Source organism: Macrobrachium nipponense, chromosome 7 (assembly GCF_015104395.2).
Source record: "Macrobrachium nipponense isolate FS-2020 chromosome 7, ASM1510439v2, whole genome shotgun sequence".
NCBI classification, from domain to species: Eukaryota; Metazoa; Arthropoda; class Malacostraca; order Decapoda; family Palaemonidae; genus Macrobrachium; species Macrobrachium nipponense.
In genome coordinates this window covers 89,460,269-89,469,999 of record NC_061109.1, presented here as the reverse complement: position 1 = coordinate 89,469,999, position 9,731 = coordinate 89,460,269, and the positions used below count along the sequence as shown (strand labels likewise).

The following is a 9,731-nucleotide window of genomic DNA, read 5'->3' as shown; positions in this document are numbered from 1 at the left end:
TAAATCGTATGGTATTAACGGTAAATAACGCCTTCTTAGAGACATTTTTATTTCATTATCTCATATGTAGGCTTCCATTTTATGCATTTATACAAGACGGGACGAGTTAAATGACCAAGTAATGCTCCCAGTCATACCAGTACTAGTCACGAGAGGGAGCGGGTGGTCATGGCCTATACTACTTCTGGAGAACTGGTTTTCAGTGTCGCCGTTTAAAGCCGTTATTTATTATTTGTCTCGTATTAGGATTTTATATATATTATAAACCAGGAAGAACAATGCCCAAGTGATGCCCCAGTAATGCCAGTAGTACTCGCCTCGAGCGTCAGTGGGCGGGACCTCTTGTATATCCAGAAAACTCGTTTTTCCCGTGACGTCATCACCAAGCCCCGCCCACGACCGTCGGGGGGTGGAGGAGGATGATGATGATGGTTCTCTAGTCTCATAGTCTGTCTCCTTCGTCAGTTCGCTATGGCCGCGTCCCCAGATTGACGCAGGATTTATATATGTATATATACGAAGTTTACGAAGTTCTTTATGCGATGAGAAGTTGTTTAGGGGAAGACCTCCCGGTTGTGTGATGGATGTTGCAGCGAGGTGAAGTGACTGTGTGACGTCACGTTTTCCTCCAAGCGAGAGACTTTTCGGGTTTCGAGTTCATTTTGGGGTAAAAAGACCCAATTTTTTTTAGTGAAACTGGTCTGGTCTTAATTTCTATAAAGGAAATTACACAATTTTAAAAAGGTGATTACTTACTATTTAAAAAAAAAAAAGATTACAAGCTTCACACTTTTAAAGGTTATCACTTACTTTTAAAAAAGATTACATGCTTGTAAAAAAGCAGGTTACTACACACTTTTTGGGAAGCTTTTTAAAAAAAGTGTTTGAGGTTAAGAATCCATTTTATGTGAAGTGAAACTGAAAGGAGATTACACTTCTCGATTGAACTTATTTTTTAGAAGTTGAAGTGTTTAAAGAAATAAGAAAAAAAAAAAGACGTGATTTAGAGGCCGATAAAAACGACAACTTTATCACGTAAGTAAGACAGCTCACCATTTTTGGCTTCTTAGCCTAAATATCTTTGTGAAAGTGAATTTTATTTGTCTATTTATTTTTTTGGGGGGAGAGGGCACTGCCTCTCAAGTGATTTTTTTACGAGAATGCTATTGACTTTTATTTTCAGTGTAAGTTAATTATAATATGCCTTTTATATTGATTTAACTGCATTTAAAAGATGTTCAGACTTTATAGGCCTAACACTGCATATTGGCTTTGGTAAATTGCAACACACACACACACACACACACACACTATACATACATACATATATATATATATATATATATATTATATATATATATACACGTATATATATATATATATATATATATATATATATATATATATATATGATAGTATTTGCGTTTTTCATGTGAGAGAGAGAAAGAGAGAGAGAGAGGGGCCAATCCATTTTCAATGAATAGGCCTATGCACAGACTCTAGCTAATACCACATCATTCCCCCCACGTACCCGAGTCCAGAGGTCCACAACTGACCCCATTAACATTTTAATTAGTTATTAAACTTACAACCTAACCATTAAGCAGAATTTCGAGCTGGCATAAGGCCATCTTAATCAAAACTAGAAAATATACTATAAGCTAACATCGACATACTCACTTGACCTCATTATGTTGATAACGAAGCACTGAGAGAGAGAAAAAGCTTTGCCTTCAATATTAGTATTATTAGATGTCATAACATCAGAAATTGTGCCCGTCTCGGGGGTGGTGGGCGGTTTGCAATCCGTGTAAGAACCGGTTTTGTCATGTCTCTCTCTCTCTCTCTCTCTCCTCATCTCTCCGTCTCGTCTCATCTCTCTCTCTCTCTGTCCGCTTCTCTCTCCTCCTCTCCTCTCTCTCTCTCCAATTTCTCCTCTCTCTTCTCTCGTCCATTTCTACGGAAATTTCATATTTATTGGTCTTGTGAAAGTGGCAACCAGCTTCTGCTTTGTGTTGTGTGAGAGCGAGAAGGAGCGAGAGAAGAGAGGAGAGAGAGATGGAGGATAGAGGAGGCTCATATGTTCTGGAAGCCTTTTGCCTTTGTGTGGGGAGTTAGGAAGTGAATATAGCAGTAAGTATTGTCCTATTTTTTGGTGGTGTTTTGTTTTTTTTACTCCGGATTCACCTCCTGCCAGAGAGAGAGAGAGAGAGAGAGAGAGAGAGAGAGACCTTATATCTTGTTCGGGTTGCCCCATGTCCCTCAGTGAGAGAGAGAGAGAGTATGTAAACCAGAGGTAAATTCTCCCAAACAAACTCTGTTAAGCTAAACTACACTGACAGACTAGCCGTGTTTACGTAATCAACTGGATACGTTGACTTTGGCTGGCACTAACAATCTCTGTATGTATTGGGTGTTTGCGGGTGTATGTGGGTGTATGTATGTGCCTGTGGTTTTCCTCAGAATATGTGGTTTAATTGCAACAAAATCAGCGTGTCGTTACTGGTTAATGACATTCCTATGTTGGCGCTGGTTACGTATGCGACGTTTTAAACCAGGGTGGTCGTGTGTCCTTTCAGTATAGGCCTATGTTTATACCGAAGGAGGCGCTGTAGTAGCGGGATAGATTTGTATGCCTATTGACCTTGGGCGTTTTATAAATACAATAGGCCTTCAATGTATGGGTTTCATTCGTCATTTCTATAAGGCATTATTATTATTATATTATCTATGGTACTGACAAGGTTTCACATGCCTAAACCGGCCTATTATCATCATTGATAACCTGATAATCACATAAGGCTTCCTAGGCCTATGTAGGCAAATACTCGTATTATTAGTATTACTATTATTATTTTTTTTTTTTTTTTTTTTTTTTTTGTTTTTTTTTTTTTTTTTTTTGCTCTTCACAGTCCTCCAATTCGACTGGTGGTATTTGATAGTGTTGGGTTCCGGGTTGCATCTTGCCTCCTTAGGAGTCCATCACTCTTCTTACTATGTGTGCCGTTTCTAGGATCACACTCTTCTGCATGAGTCCTGGAGCTACTTCAGCCTCTAGTTTTTCTAGATTCCTTTTCAGGGATCTTGGGATCGTGCCTAGTGCTCCTATGATTATGGGTACGATTTCCACTGGCATCCCATCCCATATCCTTCTTATTTCTATTTTCAGATCTGATACTTATCCATTTTTTCCCTCTCTTTCTCTTCAACTCTGGTGTCCCATGGTATTGCGACATCAATGAGTGATACTTTCTCCTGACTTTGTCAATCAACGTCACGTCTGGTTCTGTTTGCACGTATCACCCTATCCGTTCTGATACCATAGTCCCAGAGGATCTTTGCCTGATCGTTTTTCTATCACTCCCTCAGGTTGGTGCACGTACCACTTATTACTGCAAGGTAGCTGATGTTTCTTGCACAGGCTCCAGTGGAGGGCTTTTGCCACTGAATCATGCCTCTTTTTGTACTGGTTCTGTGCAAGTGCCGGGCATTCACTTTGCTATGTGGTTTATGGTTTTCATTTTTCGTATTGCACTTCCTACATATGGGAGAGATGTTATTTTCCGTCTATCGTACTTTGAAACATATCTGGTTCTTAGGGCCTGATCTTGTGCCGCTGTTATCATTCCTTCAGTTTCCTTCTTTAGCTCTCCCCTCTGTAGCCATTGCCAATTGTCATCGCTGGCTAGTTCTTTAGTCTGTCTCATGTATTGTCCGTGCATTGGTTTGTTGTGCCAGCCTCTGTTCTTTCTGTCTTTCTCCTGTCTCTGTATATTTCTGGGTCTTCGTCTACTTTTATTAGTCCTTCTTCCCATGCACTCTTTAGCCACTCGTCTTCACTGGTTTTTAGATATTGCCCCAGTGCTCTGTTTTCGATGTTAACGCAGTCCTCTATACTTAGTAGTCCTCTCCCTCCTTCCTTTCGTGTTATGTATAGTTCTGTCCGTATTTGCTCTTGGGTGTAGTGCTTGTGTATTGTCATATGTTTCCTGGTTTTCTGATCTATGCTGCGGAGTTCTGCCTTTGTCCATTCGACTATTCCTGCGCTGTATCTGATTACTGGCACTGCCCATGTGTTTATGGCTTTTATCATATTTCCGGCGTTGCGTTTTAGTTTTTGACTTGAGTATCGCCTTGAGTCTCTGCATATATTCTTTCCTGATCGTGTCCTTCATCTCTTGGTGTTTTATATCTCCTCCTTCCATTATTCCAGGTATTTGTATCCTGTCTCATCTATGTGTTTGATGTTGCTCCCATCTGGTAGCTTTATCCCTTCAGTTCTCGTTACTTTGCCTTTTGTATGTTACTAAGGCGCATTTTTCTATTCCAAACTCCATCCTGATGTCCCCAGATACAATCCTTACAGTCTGGATTAGGGTATCTATTTCCTTGATGCTCTTACCATACAGCTTGATGTCGTCCATGAACATCAGTGGTTGATTTCTGTTGCCTCTTTTCTTGAGTTTGTGGTACCCGGCATCCATCTTCTGTAGTACTTTGTCATGGGAATCATGGCTACTACGAAGAGTGTGGGGACAGTGAGTCGCCCTGGAAGATCCCTCTCCTGATATTAACCTCTGCTAGTTTTATTCCAGAGCTTGTAAGTATTGTATTCCAGTTGCGCATTGTATTTTTGAGGAAGCTGATGGTATTTTCCTCTGCCCCAGGCATTCTATTAGCCATGTGTGTGGTATCATGTCGAAGGCTTTCTTATAGTCTATCCATGCCATGCTTAGGTTGGTTTCCTTCTCTACTGTTCTTCATTACCATTTTGTCTATGAGGGAGCTGGTCTTTTGTGCCCCTACACTTCCTTCTGCAGCCTTTCGTGTGGTGGGGGTGGGTGTGTCTCCTCTAGGTAGTTGTATAGCCTTTCACTGATGATACCTGTTAGTAACTTCCACATTCTTGGTAGGCAGGTGATAGGCCTGTAGTTACTGGCTATATTTCCCTTACTCTTGTCTTTTTGTACTAAGGATGTTCTTCCTGTGGTCATCCATTTGGGTGCTTGGTGATTTGAGATACAATGCTGGAGTTGTTCTGCTATTCGTGGGTGTAGGGCCTTGAAGTTTTTGAGCCAGTATCCATGGACTTCATCGGGACCTGGGGCTTTCCAGTTTGGCATTTTCTTTAGTTGGTGTCTGACTGTGTCTGTCGTGATGTCTGTGAATCTTTGTTTTATTCTCCTGTTTCTTCTTCCTTGACTTCCTGGAGCCATGTTGCATGTTTGTTGTGTGATACCGGATTGCTCCATATGTTTTCCCCAGAGTCCTCTTACTTGGTTCGGCTTCAGGAATTTCTGGGGGTGGTTTGTTCTTCCCCTCTTAGTTGGTTGTATAGTCTTTTCTGGTTGGTTTCCGAATAGTTTGTTGTTGTTGGTATCCCTTATTCCTGTTCATGTACCGTTGGATCTATGTGCTTTGGCCTTAAGCCTCTGTTTTACATCTTCTATGGTGCTGTTTAGTCCCCTCTCTTGTACTTTGTATTTCTCGTTGAGTTCCTCCCTTGTTTTCTTGCTTCTTAGCCTTTTTTCTGCCATCTCTTTCAGTTTACTCAAGTCAGATCTCATCACCATGATTTGCTTTTCCAGGCGCCTTTTCCAAGGAGTTGCTGTTTTGGTTTCTGTTGGGTTGGTTGTGCTGGTGGTGTTGGTGTTCGAATCCCCATCAGTTCTGCTACTAATCTTGCTCCTGCATATGTCAAGTTGTTTGTTTCTGTGATACTGGTGGTCTGTATTATGCCCATTATTTCATTGACCTCACTTGTTTTCTCCCTTAATTTCTTGGTGTTGTAGGCTTTCATGGAGGGGATCTTTGTTCTCTCTGTATCTGGCTCCATCCATTGTCTGATCTTTTCTACCCATCCGGTCCCTCTCTGTTACTTCGTCGGTGTTTCTTCGTGTGTCGTTGTTTGATACCTCATCCTCCCTGTCGTCTTCTGTGGCATCGTCCTCTCAGTTCGTCTTCGTGTAATTCGTTGTCGTGTGACATTTCCCTTTCCAGTTCTTCTCTTTCTGTTGGAGAGCCAGTTCTTTTTCTTTTATGTTCCTTTACTTGGTCTGCCAGCCTCGCTCTGATTGGGGGGTGTTATTCCTCTCATTCCAGATGTTGACCAATCTTCTTTCTATCCTCCTCTCTCCGTCGGGTTGTTCTTGATGTAGCATCTCCATGTTTCCTTATTTTCTTCTCTCGTCCATTTCTTCCTTTTTGCCTCTGTAGCTCCAATCTCAGGCTGTTGTATTATTGTCGTTGTGGTGATCAGTTGCTGGATGACGACCTCCAGTACCTGACCGTCTTCCCCTTCAATTGGGTTGAATACTTGGTTGCCGGACGAAGCTCCTCTGTTGCCAGAGGTTCCATTTACGTCGTTGTCGTTTATTCCTTCATTTCTTTCCATCATTGCTGAGTTTTTGCTATTTAACCCATAGCTGGACCCTACCCCATCAGGGATAGGTACTCATTTACAGCTGAGTAGACTGAGGAAATTATGGTAAAGATCCTTTCCAAGGAATCAACGCCGAGGAGAGCGGTCACCCATCCACTACTGACCAGCCCCAATGTTGCTTAACTTGACTTAAGTCTATTGACGACCTAACCCACTCCTCCACGGCGCCACTTTTTATATAAACTACGATGTATAAACAGTGGCATCTTTATTATTATTTTATTATTATTATTATTATTTTTTATTATTATTATTATATGCTGCCATTTTCAAGGTTCCGTATCACATGAAGCTTCTTAGGCCTATTTAGGCAAGCACCATTTTATTATTATTATTATTATTATTATTATTATTATTATTATTATTATTATTATTATTATCTGCAACCATTTGCAAGGTTTCGTATTCCTAAAATATAGGCCTAACAAATAATCTGTTACATCACAGAAGGTTCATTCGTAGGCCTGTGTAGGCAGACGCTTGACCTGACCTGTTAAATGTGTCAGACTTAATCCTTTCAGTGCATTCTCCGGTTCTGTGACCGGGTACAAGTAACCTTTGACCCAGTGCATAATACACCCACTTTTAGAGCCTGTCACGTGACCTCTTTTTGGATATTTGGGGTATAACCTTTCCCCCCCCAAACTGGTTGGTAATAGCTAGTTATTCTTTTATTATTATGTTGTGTTTTATCCAGTCTTGATATAGGACTAGGCAATGTGGCATGTTTTTTGCTGATTAAAATGCACGTGGCATTCTCTCTCTCTCTCTCAGCTCTCTCCCCTCTCTCTCTCTCTCACTCTCTCTTTCTCTCTCTCTCTCTCTCATCTCTCTCACACACACACACACACACACGCGCCCAGGTTGGTTAATATAGGAAGTAAGTGGCATCTTCAATTCATACCTAAAATACACGACAATTCCTCTCTCTCTCTCTCTCTCTCTACTCTCTCTCTCTCCTTCTCTCCAGCTCTTCCTCCTCTCTCTCTCTTAGTTCACTGTTTACAGTGGATATATATATATATATATATATATATATATATTATATATATAGAGATGATATATATATATATATATATATATATACATTATATACATACACATACACATACGGCCACATATACATATTACATATACCTAATATTACCAAAAACCTAGTAAAGGACTAAGAAATGGTTGTAATTGTAGCTTTGTTTAAAAAAAGTGGCTCTGTTTATACATCGTATTTACAAACCGACTTGTAGTCATTGTTATAAGACTTTTTTTTACTTTAAAAAGTAATTGTTATGAGGAAATATAATGTTATCGTAGTTTATATAAAAAGAAAGTTGAGACGAATTCCTCACCTCGCCTCGTTCGGGCCATTTCAAGGCAAAAGGGAGTGAGAGTCTCTCTCTCTCTCTCTCTCTCTCTCTCTCTCTCTCTCTCTCTGTCCAATTCGAGACTCAGTCATCATGCCCGATAACGCCAGCACACCCATTTGCTCAACAAATCAGAAAAACCGGCATGTTTTTTTTTTTTTTTTTTTTTTTTTTTTTTTTTTTTGTTTTTTTTTTTTTTTTTTTGAATCAGTGATAAAAACACCACTTTCATACCGTGAAGTGTTCATGGAAATACGTCGTATCTCTTTAGCAAGAATTTTTTTTTTTTTTTTTTTTTTTTTTTTTTTTAAATAGTTAGTTTGTGACTTTGCCAAGTATCTGATTAAAATAGGGTAAGGTATAGTTTGTGGCTTGGCCGAAGAATAAACAGGAATATATTATATATATATATATATATATTATATATATATATATATATATATATATATATATATGTATTATATTTCTCTCTCTCTGAATGTATTTGAATCTATAATAACTGAAAATCCCATAAATTGATGTTACGATAAATTATAGAGGATAAAATGTGTGGAAATATTGCAGGATTTATGACAGAAATTCCCCAAAAGTTTGTTTAAACCAATGAAATTGAAGTAAAATTTACAGTATTTACTTAAACCTGTTTGTGGAGTTCTTCAAAACTCACGTAAACCCTTAACAAAAAATACCCAGATCCATATGAACCCAAAACAGAAATTCCACAGAATTTTTTTAGACCGATGAAATAATAAAAAAAAAAAAACCCCGGTACTTTCTTAAACCTGTTTGAGGAGTTCTTCAAAACTCACCTAAACCTCGGACAAAATATATATACCTTGAGTCTAAACCCACAAGCAGAAATTCCCCAGAATTTATTTAAACCCACGGAATAAAACTCACAATATTTACTTAAACCTGTTTGATAAGTTCCCAAAAAATCAAAAACAGAAATTCCCTGCAATTTATTTAAACCCATGACTGGAATTCCCAGTATTTACTTAAACCTGTTTGATGAGTTCCCCAAAAATCACAATCAGAAATTCCTCACAATTTATTTAAACCCATGACTGGAATTCTCAGGAATGTAGCATTCCCGGATGTCCTGAAGATAAGCCGTCCTTGGCACTATGAACGCTGTTTGCCTAATTCCTGTTGTCGCTGCAAAGGGCACTACTTCCTTCACCAACTGCGTCTTTGGCAATTCCCCTGGAGGCTGCTCTGTGGGTCGAAGTCACAGCCATTTTTAGACTTCAGAGCATTCTTCTGAATATCTTATTTTCCGTCGACTTATTGTCATTATTATTCCTAAATCGTCATCCTCGGTATCTTCATATTTAATACTCGAGGTTCTATGTCTAGCTAGCTGCAACCCCTTTCGTTCCTTTTGCCGTACCTCCGTTCATATTCTCTTTCTTCCATCTAGCTTTTTTCCTGTTACGCCTTTCAAGCCTTTTTTTATTTCTCGTGAGTTTCGCCCCCCTTTCAGCGCTGAATGACTTCATAGGTCCCAGGGCTTTGTCTGTGAATTAAATTTTATATTACGTTCATCGTTTCACTCGTCCATTATTAAAAATGTAATAACTTACGAATCAACTTGCAACATAAATGTGTAGGTGAATGATTGATCGTTGTGCTAAACTGGCGCTACGAAATGAAGGAATTCAAACACATGTTTATATATAGTATATGTATATACATAGCTATACTTATTATATATATATATATATATATATATATATATTTATATATATATATATATATATATATTATATATATATATATATATATATTTATGTGTTTGTGTGTGTGTGTATGAGTGAGTGTGTGTGTATAACCTCTGCAACTCAACGAATCCCAAAGTCACTTTCGGCCCGGCGTCATCGAATTGTTCTCGACAAAAGGTATGCAAGATTATATATTGACCGAAG

General features: G+C 39.0%; 1 protein-coding gene across 1 annotated transcript in view; it reads left to right on the top strand.

Moving 5' to 3' along the window:
- The first annotated feature begins 466 nt into the window (after positions 1-466).
- LOC135217644 (uncharacterized) overlaps positions 467-9,731 on the top strand; it is a 76,477-nt gene continuing 67,212 nt past the window's right edge. Inside the window, exon 1 of the mRNA XM_064253610.1 lies at positions 467-1,035. The gene's annotated coding sequence lies outside the window, so the exon portion shown is untranslated. The remainder of the gene's footprint in view (positions 1,036-9,731) is intronic.